Raw genomic sequence first — 21,988 nt, 5'->3', positions numbered from 1 at the left:
AATTATAGATAGATAGATAAGAAATGATAGATAGATAGATAGATAAGAAATGATATAGATAGATAAATAAGAAATATTAGATAGATAGATAGACAGATAATAAATTATATAGATAGATAGATAGATAGATAGATAGATAAGAAATTATATAGATAGATAGATAGATAATAAATTATATAGATAGATAGATAGATAGATAGATAGAATGGAAGCTTAAATGAGTTTGATTGAGTCTCAAGGGATTCTTGGAGTTTAGATTTGAATTTTGACAGTTGCAGTTTGAATTGTCTTGGCGGCTCATTTGAACATTTTGAACAGAACAGAACAACAGTCTGAAGGTCTGAGCTGCTCTGAGTTTGGTGGTTGTAGCTTGAAATCTCTCGGAGGAATAGCGTTCAGAAATGTAGTCCAAGAATAAGAAGAAGAAGCTGAAACAGCAGATCAGTAGGCAGGCTTTCTCAAGCCAGCCTAATACAGCATTATGGGATGTTCTGAAGAGTAGCGAGTTTCTTACCGTAGGTTTGTCCCTGCAGGTCGTACTGCTGCATGCGGTACACGCTGAACTCATGCGCCGCTTCCGCCCGCAGCGGACACACCAGCACCAAAAACAGCACCAAACTCAGCGGCAGCGACCACTTCAGCATGTTCTCCAACACCTCACTGGCCTCCTCGAACATGCTGCAGCCGGTGCGGTAGATTTCTGCGGAGAGAAACCGAGAAAACACGGAATGAATGACAGACGGAGTTCGCTCGAGCTGTCAGGAGCCGCGGTGAGGATTTCAGGCAGGCGAAGTCCACGGACACCTACGCGCCTTCCTGGATTGTTTCATCGACGCACGTTTAGCTTTCTCTATGACAGATTTGGTTTAATATTTTAAATTAAGGATTTGGGGTTTTAGAAAATAATTTTAATGGATGAAATATTGTCCATGTGCCTCTTGATGGTGATAGTTGGGGTCCATCAGGAAAATTCAGGGACTGCCTCATCTGACCTTTTTCTCTATTTTTCAGATTTATTGTCTATTTTTTTATTTTGCAAAACATACAGAAGCAGTTACATGTGGGGAGTGCAGTGCAATTTATTCATATAAAGAATAATTTAAAGAATTACTAACAAATTCATGTATCGTCCCTTGTGTACAAACTCACATATTTTAATTAAATAATTAAATGTTTCTAAAAGATTTTTATTTTATTTTATTTGTTATTTACTAGTCAGAATAATTAAGGAGTCACATTAAATTAGATTTTCAAACTAGAATTAAATCAAACTACTCTTTTATTGGTTATATAAAAAACAATATGCTCCCTGATGATGATGATAATAATAATAATAATGTCTATATTAAAATAAATAATTAAATATTACATTAAATAATTAAACTATATTATTTCTTGGTTATATACAAAACAATATGCTCCCTGAAATTGAATAATAATAATAATAATAATATCTCAATTAAAATTAATAATTAAATATTACATTAAATAATTAAACTATATTATTTCTTGGTTATATACAAAACAATATGCTCCCTGAAATTGAATAATAATAATAATAATAATATCTCAATTAAAATTAATAATTAAATATTACATTAAATAATTAAACTATAAATGGGACTATATTGGTTATATACAAAACAATATGCTCCCTGCAACTGGATAATAATAATAATAATAATAATAATATCTGAATTAAAATAAATAATTAAATATTACATTAAATAATTAAGCTATATTATTTCTTGGTTATATACAAAACAATATGCTCCCTGAAATTGAATAATAATAATAATATCTCAATTAAAATTAATAATTAAATATTACATTAAATAATTAAGCTATATTATTTCTTGGTTATATACAGAACAGTATGCTCCCTGAAATGTAATAATAATAATAAAAACAATAACAATAGCCTAATAATAATAATGTTTGAATTAAAGTAAATGATATATGTAAAAGTTACATGAAATTATTACAATTAAGTGCTGTTATTGTCCACTAGAGGGGAGTCTTTCCCAATAATCAAAATCTGACCCCAGTTGGACTTTCCTAAATAAGACATACAGATACATTTACATTTTTTCACATCTAAAATACAAAAACAGATTCTAAAGGCTGAAAGTGCTTTATTTGTGAGGTGAAGTCTATAGGCAATAGAGGTTTGCTTTTATTTGCTATCTTTGTGTGAAGTCTTTTCTGCTTTTGTTTACTATAAAAATGGATCCATGCAGGATTCCAGTTACAAGATTCCCAATCATGTGATTATTAAACAATTATATGTCATTAAAATAGGCGTTTTCCCATAATCCTTATGAGAAATACCCATTAAAGCAGTGCAACTATTTTTGAATAAACAAAAAGCACATTAAGCAGAATATTTAATGCCATTTAGAATAGAAAGGTAAACTCTAGTAATGGCTATAAGTGGTTGAGGGAGACAATCAATCTGTTTAAGTGCTATACTATAGAAAACAGTCTCCAAAGTGTTCAGTAGTTTTTTTATAAAAGGCCAATCGCTTCAAAAATGTTCTCGGAACTTTCTTTCTCAAAGTTATGAATAAACGTTAACAGAACATTTAGTCCAAGTTATCTGGTCTTTAATAATGTTCATTAGTAAACATTAGCACAAAAACGTTATTTATATTTATCGTCAGTGTTGGGGGTAACTCATTACAAAAAACAGATTTGGTATTCATCAAAATGAATTAAAACAGTGAAATGTAAACTCAGAATATGACGCAAACCTGCAATAATTAAATATGTTAAATAACACAAATGTATCTAATCCCATTTTATTAACCAATATCTTTGCTGCTGACCTTTGATGATCCAGTTCAACCGTACTAATAAGCAAAAATTACTTTAGATAAACTAACAATTGTGCTTCATTGTTTTTTTGTTGCTGAAGAGTGTTTCTTCTCCTGCGTTCTACTGTACAGATGTGAATTACTTTTCCTTCAGCCTGAAGTTTATTCATTACACTTTTTGGTGTGAAAGGGCTTTTACATTTGCTTTAAATAGAACTTCTTATATTAAAAACAATCAAGCCCTGCTCATATTTAAAAAGTAACGTGAAAGTAACGCAAAAGTAATAGAACGCATCACTTTCCATAAAAAGTAACGAAGTAACGTAATTAGTTACTTTTTTATGGAGTAACGCAATATTGTAATGCATTACTTTTAAAAGTAACTTTCCCCAGACACTGTTTATCGTTCATGGAAAGTTTTTTAGTTGGGCGTTCATCTAAAGTTTTTAATATGTTATTATATTCTGAGAACATTAAAGTGTCATTGTTTGCAGAGTTCTAAAATGCAAAGTTCCATTAATGTTCCAAGGAGAAACGTTTTTTAAACGTTTAAAAAGTGACATTTTGAATAGTCAGAGAACGTTTTTATAACTTAATTGGAACATTTTCAAAGCATGCATATTTTGTTATTTTACGTGTTCAGACAGCATGTCTAACATGCAGTTCTCTGTGACCAACTGAAGTCTTATAGTCTAAACTAAAGTCTAGCCTCTCAAAATGGCTATAATCCTTCACTCACTGGCTTTCTGTTTGTGTGTATGCAAAGCCACTGCGGTGAACAGGTCACCTATAGATGTGCACTTGTTCTGTGCAATAAACACGAACAGATATAACGTCAACAGTGAAGCAGACAGCTTGGCTTGCATTCTGATGGTCTGGAAAGGCAGCGCAGTCAGAGCTAATGGACGGAGTAGTCCTGGAGGAGCCAGCGTTTCCATTAAGTTGCATTAATGCATTCAGGAGAGACTCACGCGGCTCATCTCTTCAGATCCCGTTTCAGATGCGCTCCGGCTCTCTGAAAGCGACACGGGCCAGGACGGCACCCTTTATCTGATATTTAGAGTTTGGACTCTAAATGAAAGGGCCACTTTTGTCTCACAGCGACTTCAGTGCTTCCGCTGACCCATACGCACAAAGCATGTCCAACATGCCCTTTCTGCTTCCTTAAACCGGAGAGATGTTATATCGTCCATTAGCAGAGCAGATCAGTTTCAACGGGTCCAGAAGATTGGGCTGAACTCTTTATAGTTCTCCTTCCTCTGTTGAACACAGGGTCTGGTTATTGCTCTGAGGACTTTGCAGAGCAGCGTTAATGTTCTGTCTGGGAAAATATTGTGAAGTGGTGCATACGATATTGTCTCGAATGTGCCTGATGGGATTCAAAATGTTTTGGAAATGCAAATGTGGCTAAACGTCTCTCCCTTGAAAGTCTATTATCTTGTTTACCATTATAGTTGTGTTTAGAGATAAATGGCAATTTGCCCCAAATAACAGAATGGAGTCAACTGTGCATGAAATAATGTTATATTATATATTAATGTGGTTAAATATTCCATGACCCTGCTTCATGTTAAACGTGATGTCTTTTTGTTTTTATTGTGATGCTGCAATGTTGTGGCTGACCAAAGCTCTTTTGAAACATAGCCATTAGAATTGCAGCTCTTGTGCGTCACAAATGTGCCATTGTGTTACCTTTTTTTAAAGCTAATGTGATAACCCAACGAACAGGGAATGTTTTCAGTACTTTGGCTAATGCTCATGGCAAAGCTATGTACAAATGTTGTTCCAGTAACCGTAATAGATTGTTTGTTCAAAGTTATCAGGTATTTAAAGGAATAGTTTAAAATTTGCTGAAAATGTACTCACCCTCAGGCCATTCAAGATGTTGATGAGTTTGTTTTTTTTCATCAGATTTGGAGAAATGTAGCATTCCATCACTTTCTCAGCAGTGGATGCTCTGCAGTGAATGGGTGCCATCAGAATGAGAGCCCAAACAGCTGATAAAAACATCACAATAATCCACAAGTAACCCACACCACTCCAGTCCATCAGTTAATGTCTTGAGAAGCCAAAAGCTGCGTGTTTGTAAGAAACAAATCCATCAAGGCGTTTTACCTTTAAATGTTTGCTTCCTAAAATACGAGTCAATAATCCATAATAACGTTTCATCCAGTGGAAATGTTCATCTCCTGTTGTCCTCTCGCATCCAAATTCACCAATATATTTGTTTTCGCTTGTAAAGCGAATCTTCTTAATCTGTGCAGATTTCTCTCCTGATTCAGACGAGATGAGTTTTCCACTAAGCAATATCATGGTTAGAAAACTCGCAAAGCAAAAGTTTGACATTAAAAATGTCTTGATGGATTTGTTTCACAAGATGTTAATTGATGGACTGGAGTCAAGTGGATTACTTGTGGATTATTGTGATGTTTTTTATAAGCTGTTTGGACTCTCATTCTGATGGCACCCATTCACTGCAGAGGATTCATTGGTGAGCAAGTGATGGAATGCTGCATTTCTCCATATCTGTTTTGATGAAGGTCGGAGGGTGAGGAACATTTTCAGCAAATGTCAATTTTTGGGAGAACTACTCCTTTAATAATGTTCTAAAATTTTTAGCACATAAACATTATTTATACATCATTCATGGAACTTTTGACATACTACTTTTTTTTTTTAGCATTCAGAGAACATTTAAAAGTTTAGTTTTCACAAACATTTGCATAACCAAGAAAAAACTTTTTAAAAAATTAAAAAATAACATTCAGAAATGATTTTTTATAACATAACAGGCATGTAACCAAAATGTTCCCAGAACATAATTTTGTTAGCTTTGAAAGCACTGTTTAATAATCGAAACAGATTGTAGCAAGTCAGAGGTATGTGTGTGGGCTGGGCAGTTACTGTAATTAGTTAACATCTTCAATACGCAGCAATTAAACTCCCACTATGGCTCTGAAAGAAGCCATTTACTCTAAAAGAGCAAATAGCAGGACATGCTGTCTATGGTCTGCCTTTTAATATAAAAACGCTTCAGGCCTGACATTAAATCAGTGTATGACCTTTAGAGCAACAAACAGAAGACGCACTATGACAGAAATTCGCTCAGGGAACTTCATGTGTATGACACAGATGTATTATGATACATCAAAAGTGTTCTGATTTAAATTGGCTGCTGTGCAACACACACAGATAAAAGATTCTTCAGTGTCAGTTTTCTAACCAAGATATGGAGGATCTTGATCCTTTTAGCTCAAGGGCAACAAAGAATTAAATACCTTATTTAAAGCACACCATCAGATCCTAATTAGTGGCCATGAGTTCTGGACTACCCGAGGATTTGGAGACATTGGGACGTGTTTGTACATTGTTGATATGCTATCAGGGATCCAGACGCAAATCTGGAAAGCTCTGCACGGGAAATGAAGAAACTTCTTAGCCACAAGTGATGAAAAAGAGCCCAGTGGTCAGATTGCCGTCCATGTTTACAATCAGAACGAACAGTGCCTTTATTAATATATAAAGCAAGTCTAACTGAATGTCTAGTTCAAAGGTCAGACTGTTAATAGAGCATTTAACATTTAAAACTTTTTCTGTGAATTCAATGCGGTTCAGACGACAGGGCTGTAATTGAGATATAATCTACATCCGCATTAAAACTGCAATACTACGCTTGAAGTGGTAACATCAAGTGTCTCCCTTGAGCAATGGCTGCAGACAGCATTAGCGTCTCATCCAGAGCTGCTCTCTTCTCCGCTGCCTTGTCTTAGTGTCTGGTCTTGATGGATTGCCTGTGCGAATGATGGAGCGGTGAGGGAGAGATGATGAATTGGTCATGTCAAGCCCGTTCCTAAAGGCGGAGGGGGCTTGAGGTAGATGCCACCCAGCAGAACAGCCAAAACTATGATCTCAGATCAGCTGCAGTGAGGCACGCTTAAAGAAGCAATGCAATCCACCATTGCACCATTCCGATTAAGGGTGTTGCATATGCCATTGAAATCTGGATGTCCATGGGCCTCTTTGAACAGGGATTACTATGCCACCTGTCCTCACAGTCCAGGATTTAACTTTGATCTAAGCACAGGGGTGGCTGCCAGATGTGGAGGCCCATCTGTGGTCTGGAGCCTCCAGTGCAGGCAGTCTTTTAGGATTTTATGCTCATCTGTTTGAGAGGATCCACGTTGCCACAGATGTGATCGTTCTGAGTCAGGCTGATGAATCACCACATATGCATAAATCACAATATATAATTAAAAGATAAACAAATAATAAAAAAAGATAGTAACAGACCAGAGTTCACTACAAGTTTGATGAAACTGTTTTCGCAGCGATGCCATAGAAGAACCATTTTGGTTCACCAAAGAACCTTATTTCTTAGTGTGACGAACATTTGAATTATCTGAAAAAATGTTTTTCCACTATAAAGAACCTTTTGTCCAATGGAAAGTTGGCTCTTTATTCAATTAAAAATCAATTCAAAAATGTTTAACCGGAACTGGGAACACTTCCAATAACATACAATGTACTTGTTACATCGTAAGAAGAATGGCATCTACGCTAATATTAATCTGTTTCTTTCTTATTCTGAGGTCACCGTAGCGACCAGATCCAGTCCAGATGGTCACTGCAGTCACCCGGATCCAGTCCGTATCCAGCCCAGATGGTGGATCAGCACCTGGAGATGACCTCTACAGCTCTGAATGTCAGCGAAGACCAGGACAACTAGATGAGTCCCAGAGACAGAGCCCCAGTGAAACAAGGACAAGACCACAAGAACCAGTTGAGTCCTCTGCACAATGTGACTTTGCTGCAGCATGGATCAACCTGCTGATTCGTCTGGTCAGAGGAGAACTGGCCCCCCGACTGAGCCTGGTTTCTGGCCAGGATTTTTATATTGCCTAAAACATCCAAAGTAGTTTGACCAATAACATGCAGGTATTGTATATAATCGACCAATCGTGGCGCGTGAGACGGTGAGATCTACAGAGAACGATCAAAGCGATGCAAATACGTGCACGTGTTTCTTCATTCGTTCGACTTGAAGCGTCGCTGCGCACCGATTATTGAATGACAAGGTGACTTGACTTGACTTAAAAATGCCAATAAAGAACCTTTATTTTTAAGAATGAAGGTGGTCAGTTTACAATCTTTAGTGAAATAATTCTGTAATGCTTGGAATATGAGACTAATATTTCCTAAAAAACCCAGTGAAAGCTAAGTGAAGTGCAACGAGTTTCAAAAGGGAACAAGGACAAAACAATATACTAGACTTACATTAAGATTCATACAGAAATAAAACAGCTTAGGATAAAGTAGTTTAAGATTATAAAATTACTAAAGTTTTAAAACATAACATATATGGCCAACCTGTATATCCAAAAACCATCCAAGTGCAGTTTAGACTGTTGTGGTTCTAGACACTGATTTCTGGGAATCAGTTTGTTATGTTTGGCAACATTTCTCCAACTTGACCACATGGTGGAGCCTTGCAGATTTGTGTACTTCTATAGAAATCAGTGATGTACAATGAAGCTGATTGTATGTTCCAACCAGTTTCAAAGTTATCATCGGGTCAGAACTTGCAAACCACTTGTATCAAAGAAAATTCTTGTTATTTCATGGTCTATGCCTTTAAATCTTCAATTCTTTTCAGGTTACACAAGAGAAAGACCATTTTCCTTGTTTAGTCTGTTGTGACAGTCCACCTCATGAACAGAGGGATTCTTCTTGGCACACTGGAGTGGGCCGCAGCTCTGGGTATCTGCCACATACCACCAAGGCCTCCGATGTACACGGCACTGTGTCTTTGTGTGTCTGTGTTAGCGTGTGTGTGTGTGTATGTGTGTGTGCGCGTTTCTTCCGAGCAGAGCAACGGGCTGGCATGGCATCCGAACAACCACTGCCCACTCGGACCAAAACAAGCCACACTTCTTCTTCACTACACTGGCACACAGGCTCGCAAAACAAACAAACCAAGGGCAGCGAAAGTTCCGTCACTCCATGTCACTGCGAGTATCATACAGTGGTTTTCATAGACAATCTAAATGAAATGTTGGGGGGAGGATTATCTAATTTTTGGCTGCCACAAAATTTTAATGTTTTGACAATTACTGGTAAGCTAATTTGGGTGGTCATACTTATCATGATGCAGATCTGAAATGGCCACAGATAACATTTACATCACTCCATGCCATTTCTTTCCAACATAGCTGAGGTTTCACTGCGGCGTTACGGAAGGAGGACTGATGGGACTGTTTAAATGATCAGTTTATGCAAACACTTCCTTATTAAATTCAGATCGTTTTTAAGTGTTCTTGAGATCTTCTGCCAATAAGAAGAAAGGAAAGGAAAGAACGACAACTTTTGTCCACTCTTGTCAGAAATTGTTAGCATCAAACATTTAGATTAGGAACATAACGTTTTTTCCATCACCCCCTGAAAAAAATGTAAGCATTCAAATGCGATGCAAATAAAACCAAAATTTTGACTGCAAAATGTTTGCACACATTCTGATCATTTGACTGAATAAACAGCGCTCTTTTATGGAACAGATAGTCTAAAATGAAATAAATGTTTTATCTTTATTTACTCACTCTCATTCACTCGCTGTTTTTCATCCATTTTTCATATTGTCGGTGGCTGTCAAGTTTTATAAACTAACAAAATATGTTTCACTCATGCTGTGAAGATTTTTCAAATATTTTCCACATTACAAATGAACAACATTCATGAATGGAACATTACAGTGAATAATTATGACAGAATTTTCGTTTTTTTGGGTGAACTTTTCCTTTAAGGAATAAAACAGTCAGGAGGCCAAAAAGAGGGGCAAGGAGATGAGAGAGAGAGAGAGAGAGAGAGAGAGAGAGCTAAAAGCTTTTCTCCTCTGGCTAAAGGCTAATGTTATTGCCATGGTGAAGAAATCTCTGGAGCTGAAGAAATAAGCGCTGAGGTGATTCATAAATGGACTGAGAGGATCCTCTGGGACAATAATTAGACAAGTCTCTCTCTCTCTCTCTTCTCTCACTCTCTCTCTCTCTCTCTCTCTCTCTCTCTCGCTCCATCCCGCTTTTTCTCTCTCAGATGAGAGTTTTAGCCGTTAATTGGACAGTTCCTTACCTCAGCTCGGCAGCGCGCGAATCGCTCCTACGTCAACGGTTCAGCTCTTGAATATTAAGTAGATCGTGATGACGTAGCTGATAGCCTTCCAATGGCAAACGAGTCTCTTGTAAACTTTAGTTAAATTATTCTGACGTGGCCCGCTTACCTTCCTATAGCAAAAGCTTGAACTTTAAATATTAATTACGTCTTTCTGACGTCGCTTGGTATTCGTCAAACGGCTAATACATGGATCATGAATACTAAGAGGCAAACCTTCACTATAGTAGGATTGGTAAATTCACGTCGGAGTTCGATGTGAAATGACATGATCTGGAGAGGTTCACTTCACTTCCAACATCCTCATGTGAACCCTACGGTCACAATACTTGATTTAATGCGGTAAGTGGCTCTGTATTGCATGATAAACGACTTTTTAGTTAATTTTTGTTTGTAATAAAGTTGTTGACAGGCAGCATGTTGTGGTACACTTTGTGTTTGTATATCTATCTATCTATCTATCTATTTTTTTTCACATTGATCCCTGTTTTAAGTTAAATTTAAGCTGAAACATAACTGAGATATTCCAAATCTTTTTTTTTTTTTTTTTGGTGAGATATTCAGGGTAAACATAAGTGCCTGTACTTTGCAATGGGCTTGAAACGTTTCTGTATTGAACTGTATTGAACAAGGTGCAAGTGCAGGGACCATGGACCCTGATAAATATTTAAATGTGTACTGGAGTGAGTTACAACCCATTTGGAAAGTCTGGAAGCAGTCGAAGGAAATTTTATGCATCTTTTCAAACTCCATCCTTCATGAATGGGATGCGGGTTGGAGGGATTGAATCAGGCGGCCAGACAAATTCAAGCCATGGCATGAAATGACTATGATAGGCCAGACTGCTGCATTTTTACTTTACAAGCATGGCATGAACAGACCCTCTGGAATGTTCGGTTGTGGTTGATGAAGTACAAGCTCACACACGTGGAGACGCGGGCCCATAATGCATTGGCTTCGGGTTTGAAGTTTTTAGTGCTCCGGACACCTTGCGAGACAGTGGGTCTCCACTAAATCCTTTAATTTGAACTTCCATGCTAGATTAATTTGTTTTATGTCCCTTCTATCAAAAAAATATTGCACACTTATTACACAACCTCTCATTGAAATGGCAGAAAGGCCATGCTGTGCAATGAAATGCGACTGGAAAATAAGTGACTACTATATCGATCAGAAATGGAAGTGGAAATTTGTATCTACAGGTCAATGTACTTACATGACAAGGACATTAATGCACTGATGTGTTGCTCAGCTTGCAATGAAAAATATGACAGAGATTAGAAATGCTAGCAATTTGAGACAACTTTTGTGTTTGGAACAGATGGATTTTTCTCATTGACAAGGTCACAGTCTGCCCATGTCAACACAGCTTGATGTTTAATATGCATTGCGGCTGTCTCTATCATGCGCACTTCAAAAGAAAAGAGTTAAATGGTGTTTATTCTGCAGTCAATTGATTCTGTGGCCTCTCATGAGGATGAAATATTAGCAGGCTGGTCAGCGGATTTGGCAATTTATGGATGCAGTGCAATATTACGTGCAAAAGCATGTTTCACATTAGCGTGAAAGTAGTGGTATCCAAATGTCAGAGACGTTTGTATTCGTAATTTAATATAAACTTTCCATCCCAAATTACATTATTAGCATAACAAATGGAGTTAAAAGTTGAATTGAATAATGAACAAGAATGTCTTTGGTGTGTATCTCCTTTGTTTCTGACATGATTCAAAGAGCATCTTGCGCTTCATCGACCGTCTGTACAAAGAGTCACATGATCAATGTCACTCATTTACTTGCATTTTAGTAGTGACCTAGAAATAGTTCCTCTTCATTTAATGTTATAACTTTCAGTGTACTTTCAGGTTTAGGTGGAAACGTGGCCTGAGGCTTTTGAACCCCATTATATGTTCCTCATTTTTCTTTTTCCTCTTCTTTTTTAGTTGGCCTAATATACATTCTAGAAAATTTAGTTGTTTCTGGTGATATACATCCAACCTGACATGGTATAAGGCACTGGAAACATATTAATGCAACCCAACACTGTTAAAAATAAAGGTTCTTTATTGACATTGATGGTTCCATGAAGAACTTTTAACATCTATGGAGTCTTTCCATTCCATAGAAGGTTCGTTATAGTGGAAAAAGCTTCTTTAATGTTTAAAATGTTCTTCACACTAAGAGAAAATGGTTCTTTTAAGAACTTTCACTGAAAGTTTCTTTGGGGAACCCAAAATGGTTCTACTATGGCATAGCTATGAAATCACCCTTTTTTAAGAGTATACAGACATGTTTTAAGAATCTGACATTTCTGCCGCAGATCATTTCTTAACAGCTCCCAAACATGAGGCCATGCGGCCATTATCCAATCAGTCTCAGAGATGTTGTCTTGACCTTTTCTTTCATGGCTGCTTGCCGGAGCAGAACCAGCCCGGCCATGAGCAGTTTGGCGCAGTCATTCTTTGGAGTATCAACTTAAAGGGATAGTCCAGCCAAAATTCAAGACAATTCATTATTTACTCGCCCTCATGTCATTCTTAACCTGTACGTTGTTATTTATGAGGAACATAAATGTGAACATTTTTAAAGAGTCTTTATGCAGCTCTTGCTATACAGTGATTGAACATCTCAAAAAAATCCAGCATAATAGCATATGGTTTGGAAGGACGCACGGTTGAACTCCTTTAATAAAGAAGAAAAATTTTAATTCCCTTTGAAATGTATTTGGCGACAAGAAACTCTAATTTACAGCAAATTCACAAGTAGATCTCACAGGATCTATTTCTCAGCTTCTGTTTTCCTCTTTTCATTCATTGGTTTCATGCTGTTTTAATATAGAATATTCAATTCTTGATTAAGTACGGGAGGAACGGGGGCTAGGTGTTAACATACATTTTGCCTGGCTGGAAAAATCTGGCACCACAGTGTCCTATTCACAGTACACTGACACATGCCCTCAACCGCTTTAGCAATTTCCTGGAGAAAGCCGGACAGTTGCAGACTCTTGCTACACCGTAAACCCAGTGTACACCAACACTATTGCATTTGCTTAAAATAGTAGTGCACGCACATGATGGAGTGATGCATGCAACATAGCTGAGGTAATATATAATGTATATATATAGGCATATATATTGCTTTTTTGCGATGGAAATCTTGGGAAAATGGGATTTAGTGATTTCCAGGCCTAGAAATATCATGGAAATTATGTACGCTGCCATTCAAAAGTTTGAAATATTTCGTTTTTGAAAGAAGTGTTTTATGCTCACCAAGGTTGCATTTATTTAAACAAAAATACAGTAAAAAAAAGTAATATTGTGAAATATTATTACAATTGAAAATAACTTTTTTCTATGTGAATATATTATGCAAAGCTGAATTTTCAGCATCATTACTGTTCTTCAGAAATCATTCTAATATGCTGATTTGCTGCTCAAGAAACATTTCTGATTATTATCAATGTTGAAAACAGTTGTGCTGCGTAATATTTTTGTCCCTTTACTGTCACTTTTGATCAATTAAATGCATCCTTTCTGAATAAATTAAAAAGTATTATTTCTTTTTAATTACTGATCCCCTTTTGAATGGTAGATACATATTTAAAGTGATAGTTCACCCCAAAATGAAAGTTTTTCATAATTTACTCACCGTCAAGTTGTTCCAAAACTGGATGAGTTTCATTCTTCTGCTGAATCCTAAAGAAGATATTTTGAAGAATGTTGGTAACGAAACAGTTGACAGTTGACGGTAGCCACTGACTTCCATAATATGGAAAAAAAAAATACTATGGAAGCAATGGCTACCGTGTACTGTTTGGTTATTAACGTTCTTCTTTTTTTGTGTGTTCAACAGAAGAAAGAAACTCATACAGGTTTGGTGAAATATCCATTTAATTTTACAAATGCACATTAATATATTATGTTTTCGACTACACATAAAATAATTTACGAACCCTTATCCTTATAATCACGATCAGCTGAAAAAGTAATGGAAATCCATTTGTCAAAATGCTGATTTTTTTCCCCATTGTTATCAATTAAATTTTGAATATATTCAGCAATAAAAACAAACCAAAATATATTCTTCTCCCTCAGCAAACCGCTATCAGACAGGAGCACAATCGCACCATTATGACATCACTACGAGGGTGGTCTAGGAATGCTGTGGAAACAACAATAACGCATCACATTTTTCTGTAGCACGAAAAGTAGCAGTCGTCATGGCTTTGAAATTCAGCTTTCCGTCCTCCAGTCAAGGAATGTCCAAATCTAATGGATCATTCTGTTCCGATCAGCTCCAGACTGGAGACATTGGGCCACTTTTGCACAGGACTGTAGCAAACTCTTTTCTACACGTTCACCCCCTTTTCCATTGTTTTATATTCTTGAGGAAATTTCACTCTATAAGAGGAAAAAGGAAGAGAGAAAAAAATGCTACCGAGCTCTTAAAATAGGTTTCTGGGAACAAATTTGTCCGGTAGCTGTTTGCAGTGCTCACTTCTTGAGCCATTCAAAACACAAGCCATGTTTTTCCACGAGGCACTTTGAAAAGATGAACTTTGACTGAGCAGCTGTATCTGTAACGGTAACATCTGCTGTTTAATCATATTGGAATCTTCTCAGGCGGTCGATGTCTATCAGCTTAACAAGACAATTTATATCGAGGAGCAGATTATTGCATTCCAGGGTTAAGTACACTGTGGTTTTCGCTGTATTCCCCTTAGGATCGGGGCTTTTGTGGAGCCAGTTGTCCTCAAAAAGTCCAATTAAGGTCCAAATATGCTGAATCGGGAAGCTTTGAAAGCAGCAACTTTAAATGAGCAGTCCACCAAAAATTACTCACTCTCATGTTGTTTATTTCTGTTGTACCATTAAATTAGACATTTTGAAGCACTGAGTCTGACATATTTATGCAGCTCTTTTGAATGAATGTCTGTCAAGCTCCAAAAATCACAAAAATATATTAAAGTGTCACAAAAATACTGTAGTTGTGTCACTGAGTCACTGCAGTTTTTAAAAGTCATATAGTTTTGTGTAGCAAGCCAAAGCTTTACAGACACTTTCAGAGTCAAAAATGATGCATAAATGCCATGTTTGATGTTATTCAGTGAAAAAATTAAGTTTTAAGTGAAAAGTACTGTACGTTTACCTTTTTTCAGACACTTGTAGATGTTCTAGCTGGATAACATAAGACTGAAATAATTGTTAATCATTTATAATTTTTCACTGTATGAGGTTAGGTAGCTGGTATTAGTTAACCATTTATAGGGTTTTACTGTAGCATTTTTACAATTACTTTTTACAGTTTACCTTTTCTATAACTATTAGGCTACATATTTATAGTGTTTGTGACAAAACACTACATTGTCTATAAACATTTAAATTTATGCATTTAGCAGATGGTTTTATCCAAAGCGCTTGCAAAAGAGGAACAAAAGCAATTTGTCAAAAAGCCTAAATATTCATAATATACGTACAATGCCATGTTTATTAGACACATTAGGAAGCAAGCTAGACTTTAATTAAGTTTATTTTAATTTTATTTCTCTATTAAAAATAATTTTTATAGAACATAAATTTCACTAAATACTGCTGTTTTCGATTCAGTGTTTTTCTTTTCAGTTTTATTTTTGTAATTAGTGTTGATTTATGTTTTCAAGTTAGATGCTGCAACTATTGTCTTTGTGCTCTAAAAGTACTTTTTTTAATAGAAATTATATATTGTGTATACTATGTTTTTATAAATTATATAATCTCATAATTTTCTAAAATATTTTATATCCTCAATTTAGTTCCTCTTAACTACTTTTCCAAATGTTTTCTTCACTGTAGTTTAAAGCTAAAGTGTAGTTTCTTCGTCATTAGCAACTACTCAACTGAATGGCTAAATAATGACTGTTTCCAAACAGGTTTCCTGAACTCTCACTCCATCTGCAATTGGTGGAACAAATATAAAGTTTGTTTAACATCAAAAAAGTTGCATATTTCAGCTTTAACAACTTTAAATTATGTGTAGCTTGCCTTCAAAACTACAGTTTTACCGCATCATCCCTGAGAGTGTTAATAATATACTGTAGAGAGTGGTTTAGACCACCACCAGGGGTCGAACCCCACAATGCCAACCTGGTTTGGATAAGCTGACGATCTCTCCCTCTCTCCCCATAGGGCACAGGCCGCCCCAGGACACAGCTGGACGCCAGCTGCAAAGCATTTGGATGTGAAGTGGGTGGGTGAGAGGTGCGGCTGTGGTGGGGAGGGTTCCTGGCACCGTGATTTGTTGGATAAACAGAAATGAAAATCACATTGCCAGGGATTTCCACCCCTGCACAGTTCTTCAGGTGCCCCACACCTACACCGCCTCCCGCTGGTATGTGTCCAGCTCCTGACCAGGTGTATTTTGGAGATCCTGTAACAACAGACAAAGAACCACAAGATTTGTCTGAATTATTTATCATTCATCAAAATGTACTTGTTCCACCTAGGAAATGATTTTACTTTAACAAGTCAAGCATGACTATTACTAATGCTCATACTTGGGGTTATGGATTTAAACAAACCCTAACCATGAGAATTAAACTTTGGTTGCTTGCTTTTCTAAGAAATCTGACTTGTTTTTGCCTGGTGGATGATAAAATGTGCAAAAACATCCCAGGACGAAGTGTGAAGAATAGAAATTATATATTGTGTATACTATGTTTTTATAAATTATATAATCTCATAATTTTCTAAAATATTTTATATCCTCAATTTAGTTCCTCTTAACTACTTTTCCAAATGTTTTCTTCACTGTAGTTTAAAGCTAAAGTGTAGTTTCTTCGTCATTAGCAACTACTCAACTGAATGGCTAAATAATGACTGTTTCCAAACAGGTTTCCTGAACTCTCACTCCATCTGCAATTGGTGGAACAAATATAAAGTTTGTTTAACATCAAAAAAGTTGCATATTTCAGCTTTAACAACTTTAAATTATGTGTAGCTTGCCTTCAAAACTACAGTTTTACCGCATCATCCCTGAGAGTGTTAATAATATACTGTAGAGAGTGGTTTAGACCACCACCAGGGGTCGAACCCCACAATGCCAACCTGGTTTGGATAAGCTGACGATCTCTCCCTCTCTCCCCATAGGGCACAGGCCGCCCCAGGACACAGCTGGACGCCAGCTGCAAAGCATTTGGATGTGAAGTGGGTGGGTGAGAGGTGCGGCTGTGGTGGGGAGGGTTCCTGGCACCGTGATTTGTTGGATAAACAGAAATGAAAATCACATTGCCAGGGATTTCCACCCCTGCACAGATCTTCAGGTGCCCCACACCTACACCGCCTCCCGCTGGTATGTGTCCAGCTCCTGACCAGGTGTATTTTGGAGATCCTGTAACAACAGACAAAGAACCACAAGATTTGTCTGAATTATTTATCATTCATCAAAATGTACTTGTTCCACCTAGGAAATGATTTTACTTTAACAAGTCAAGCATGACTATTACTAATGCTCATACTTGGGGTTATGGATTTAAACAAACCCTAACCATGAGAATTAAACTTTGGTTGCTTGCTTTTCTAAGAAATCTGACTTGTTTTTGCCTGGTGGATGATAAAATGTGCAAAAACATCCCAGGACGAAGTGTGAAGAACCAAAATAGAGCCCTTTTGACTTTGACTACTAAGCAGTCGCAACTGCATAGCAATGCCCTGGCAACGCAAGTCATATCTAGGAACCAGAGTAAAGCTTTTTTGACTTTGACTACTAAGCAATCACCATAGCAGCCACACAGTAATGTGCTAAAGCCACTAAAGTCACTTTAGCAACTGCATAGCAACACCCTGGCAACTCGAGTCATATTTAACTACGAGAGTAAAGCTCTTTTGACTTTGACCGTCAAGCAGTCGCCATAGCAACCACATAGCAACATGCTAAATGTTGCACAAAACACATTAGCAACTGCATAACAACACCCTGACAACCTATTGCGTAGAGTTTTCAGAAAATGTAAAACTCGACTCAAATTTAGGCACCAAGTAAAGCTCTTTTGACTTTGGCCTCTAAGCAATCAGCATAGCAATGTGCTAAAGCCACTAAAACACCTTAGCAATGCCCCAGCAACAAACAACATCAAGCTTGCATTGCGATGTTAAGTTTTGCAAGAAAAAACACCACTTCAGAAAATTTTAAACTCTCTTGAGGAACTCGAGTCATATTTAGGGAACAAAGTAAAGCTCTTTTGACTTTGACCATTAAGCAATCACCATAGCAACCACATAGCAACATGCTAAAGCTACTAAAACCACACCTTAGCAACCGCATAGCAATGCCCTGGCAACCACCAACAACAAAACCCTTGCATTGTGTTGGTGAGTTTTGCACAGACAAACGCCACTCACATGTTCTTCTGAAAATGTAAAACTCTCTTTTTTAACGTACTGCTTACCACAACATATTGAGATTCAGTTTTTTTGTTTATGTAACCCCTTTGGCATTTAGTTCACGTGAGTGCAACTGCTTGGTATGTTTTTCAGACTCAATAACACAAACAGTGACTCATCGCTTTGGAAATATCATGTTTCCTCAGGAATGACAGAGATAATGGCTTACTGGAATATCGGCGAAGGCAAAAGGGCATCTGGCAAGTTTCAAAAAATGTAGATTCAAACCTCATTTGACACCCACAGCGCTTAGGCCTGATATCAGCTGATACATTATGAATGACTGAAAAATCCTGAATAAAACAATGCTGACTGGCTGGTGGTTCTCTATTAATATCATTATATAAATTTGTTTGTTATGTTTTTATATATAATAGGTAATTATATTAGTGCAAATTAATTTATACAAAAATATTTTTATATTATATATTAAAACAAAAACAACATTTATCATACGGCTTCAAGTGTGGCTCGATCAGAATATATTATATATTATTCTTGTCCTTTTTCATTCAAACCCGGTGTTGAGAATCATTCGTGTTAAAATCGCAATGACTAAGCAGGTATAAATACTCAAAATCCATCTTGTTCCCAGCTAATACACTCATTCAGTTGCACCCTTTCCATCTTGAGTTCGTCCAACAGGTATTCACTTGCTAAAGGCGCAGAGCTTAGCTAATTGGTGAGCACTGATCCCTTAAGAATACTGTTCACAGTGGCTAAGTTCAGTGCCTGAAGTGAACTGAATGACAGTACGCATACAGGGAAATCCGCCCGTCCCGTCGTGGTCAGGTGATGTCCACCCACTCTCTCTGGCATCAAAGTGAGACAGGGCAGGAATTGGGCGTAATGAAGGGTGGGATGCCAGTAAATGTGAAACCAGTTATGACATGCATGCAAAAGAGGGAATGTTAAGCTCTTAGCCCTTAGCTAAGCATCACTTCTGAGAACCATTAGCTGGAGCGGATGAGGTAGAAGTGTCAGGTTTTCATTTTATAGCTCAGGTTCGAATCACTTTGTTGAACGCAATGGAAGTGCTGGCACACAAGGTTCAAGTCCAGTTAGACCAGGGGCCCGTTCTTCGTACATAGCTTATTACATCCGAGATGAAATGTCACATCCAAGATGATATCATCGCGCTAATCAGGATCTGGCTAATTCGGTTCTTCGAATGCACCTGTTGTTGATGATTAGTATGGCTGGATTGAGTTATCTGAGATAATTGCGCGTTCATGGGTTGGTTTAAAAGGGACTATGTATCGATACTCGAAACCACGATCAGCAATGCAGCGATTGGCTGGCGGCAAGACAGCAACGTAATGACGTCATATAATTAAGAAAGACACCTGACGAAAAACTGGACAAAATGTTGGACTTTTATAAGGAAACAGCCAAGCGAAGGATGAGCTTCGAAGAACCAAACTATCCAAGATCATGCCAAATCATCAACAATCATATCCAGCTAACTGAGTTAGCGGCGTACGAAGAACGGACCCCTGTTCTTGTGTGTTAGTAAGCTCACACCAGTCACTGGAAAGCTGCAAGGTGTGGATGTTCCAGGAATACAGGAGCAGTGGTTGCGCTACCTTGAATCATTATCCGTTGATGACGATATTTTAGACCTATGTCAGTTGTGATTTGAAGTCTGGACTTGACAAAAATAATGGAAGTCATTACAGATTTGCAGTAGCGTGTTTAGGCACCACGCAAATGCGATTTCTACCAAGGGGGAAACACCACCCCACCCAGGAACGCATTTGTTTGCTTAAGTTTGTTAAGTGTGCATTTGTTCATTAGTTATGTTTTATGGATTTGGCCCTAAAAAAACTTTTGTAAAAAAAAAAAAATCATTAATAATAATATTTGAAATATTAATTAATAATATATTAAAATTAAATTAATTAAAATGCACAAACATTTTTCATACAAAACACCTACAAATATTATTTTCTTTCTTTCTTTTATGAATTATTGATATAATTAATGTCGGTCTTATCACAGAGCAGTTAAAATGTGCATATAACAATATTACTGAATATTGGGCCTATTTATCTTTACATTTTAACAAGCAATGTTGAATTGTTTTACTGGTATATGAGCGCAAAAAGTTTGTACACACGCTCTTCAGTTGGTGTACGTGTTATAACATTTTCACGTCAGTTTCTACCTTTATGAATCCAATTAATAACTCGTTCCATGGAATTTAGGGTTAAATCCAAGTGTATGTGCATTTTATACTGTATTTCTGTCTAAATGAAGAAAAGCGTTTGAATTATCCATCAATGTTTTTAAAAAAAGAAGGGAAGTTTTCAGCTTAGTGAAATTTTGCAGGTATACATCCATCATCTGTTGTAAAAATTGTTGCAATGTATGAAGAAGCTTTGGTGAATTCATGTGACCAGCTTGAACCCGTTGCGAAATCTGCGTGGGCAAATATTTCACATGAATTCATACTAGAGTGACTGAATTTCGCCATCGAAAATTCGTCGAACAGCTGCGCCTAAACTTTAGGCATGTTTGAGAACATGATGGATTGTAGTCGTAGACGTTTGCTCTTGCCAGCTGTGGTAACTGCACTTTAACCTTAAATTAACTGCAAATTGGGGTCAGATTGCTTGAATTATGGCTTCCCTGGAGTCTTTGCAAACAAGGCGTGGTGTCGTGACCAACCTTTTATTTGTCCAGACAAATCCTCTCCAATCATTTGTATAATTGCGATGGTGTGGTGTTTACCCAACGATCGAGGGCTGTGCCGTGCCCTCTTGTGCCTGCTAAACTGGTATCAGTTTGTTGATTAAATGCTGGCTCAGTTCAGCAGGAACAGGAGTGAAGCCCTAGCGCCACTGCTGCACTCTCCTCCAATCAGAATGCAGCGTGCTTCGGTATCCTCCAATCAGCATGCAGTGTCCCCTACTCTCGTCTAATCAGCAAAAAATTTGCTTCTCTTTTTTTCTGACATCAGTGAATATAAAACATGTTTTCAAGCGAACTGACCTTGATGAAATATGAATGGTTAACAATTAGAGGTCAAAGCATTGAGGATAATGGCTTTTTTGCATACTTATGAAAGCCATATCCATTTTTTTAGTGCTGCATGCTGTTCTCAGCACACGCATGGCCATGGGAACGCACGATATTGAGATCTGAAGATGTACGTTCAGCTGGTTTTACCTCATGCTTGAGAAACGCCTACAGTGTCTCTGTGTGTTAAAGATAGTTCAAATGAATTACGACGGGAGACTTATTTTAGGTGGTGCTGTCATATTCATTTACGCATATGAAAAATGGAAGACTTCAGGTAGATCATAAATCTACCTCAGACTGTTAAATTTCTGCTGGCTAACTTTGGCTTTTTCTTTTTTGCATCTTAACAGAACCATTAGAGGAAAGATTACAACTGGACAAATTTTAGGTTTATTGATTGGATATCACTTCTATGTACATATAAAAATATAAAATACCATTTTCATAGTTTTCTTTGTCTAATATGTACCAAAATTACAAGGTACAACTGTAAAATAGATTAAAATATGTGTGGTTTTGGTATAATACTAATGGCATTAGTATGCAGTTGCTAGGGATTTTGGCATGTTTTTAAGT

At 37.1% G+C, this 21,988-nt stretch overlaps 1 pseudogene; it reads right to left on the bottom strand.

The window, feature by feature from the left end:
- Nucleotides 1–803, bottom strand: part of LOC107698596 (nicalin-1-like) — an 18,370-nt pseudogene extending 17,567 nt beyond the window's left edge.
- Nucleotides 804–21,988: the final 21,185 nt, after the last annotated feature.

The sequence above is a fragment of the Sinocyclocheilus anshuiensis genome, unplaced genomic scaffold, assembly GCF_001515605.1.
Source record: "Sinocyclocheilus anshuiensis isolate Anshui unplaced genomic scaffold, SAMN03320099.WGS_v1.1 scaffold118, whole genome shotgun sequence".
NCBI lineage: Eukaryota > Metazoa > Chordata > Actinopteri > Cypriniformes > Cyprinidae > Sinocyclocheilus > Sinocyclocheilus anshuiensis.
Note: the sequence above shows the minus strand (reverse complement) of the source record. Positions and strands in the feature narration are given on the sequence as shown.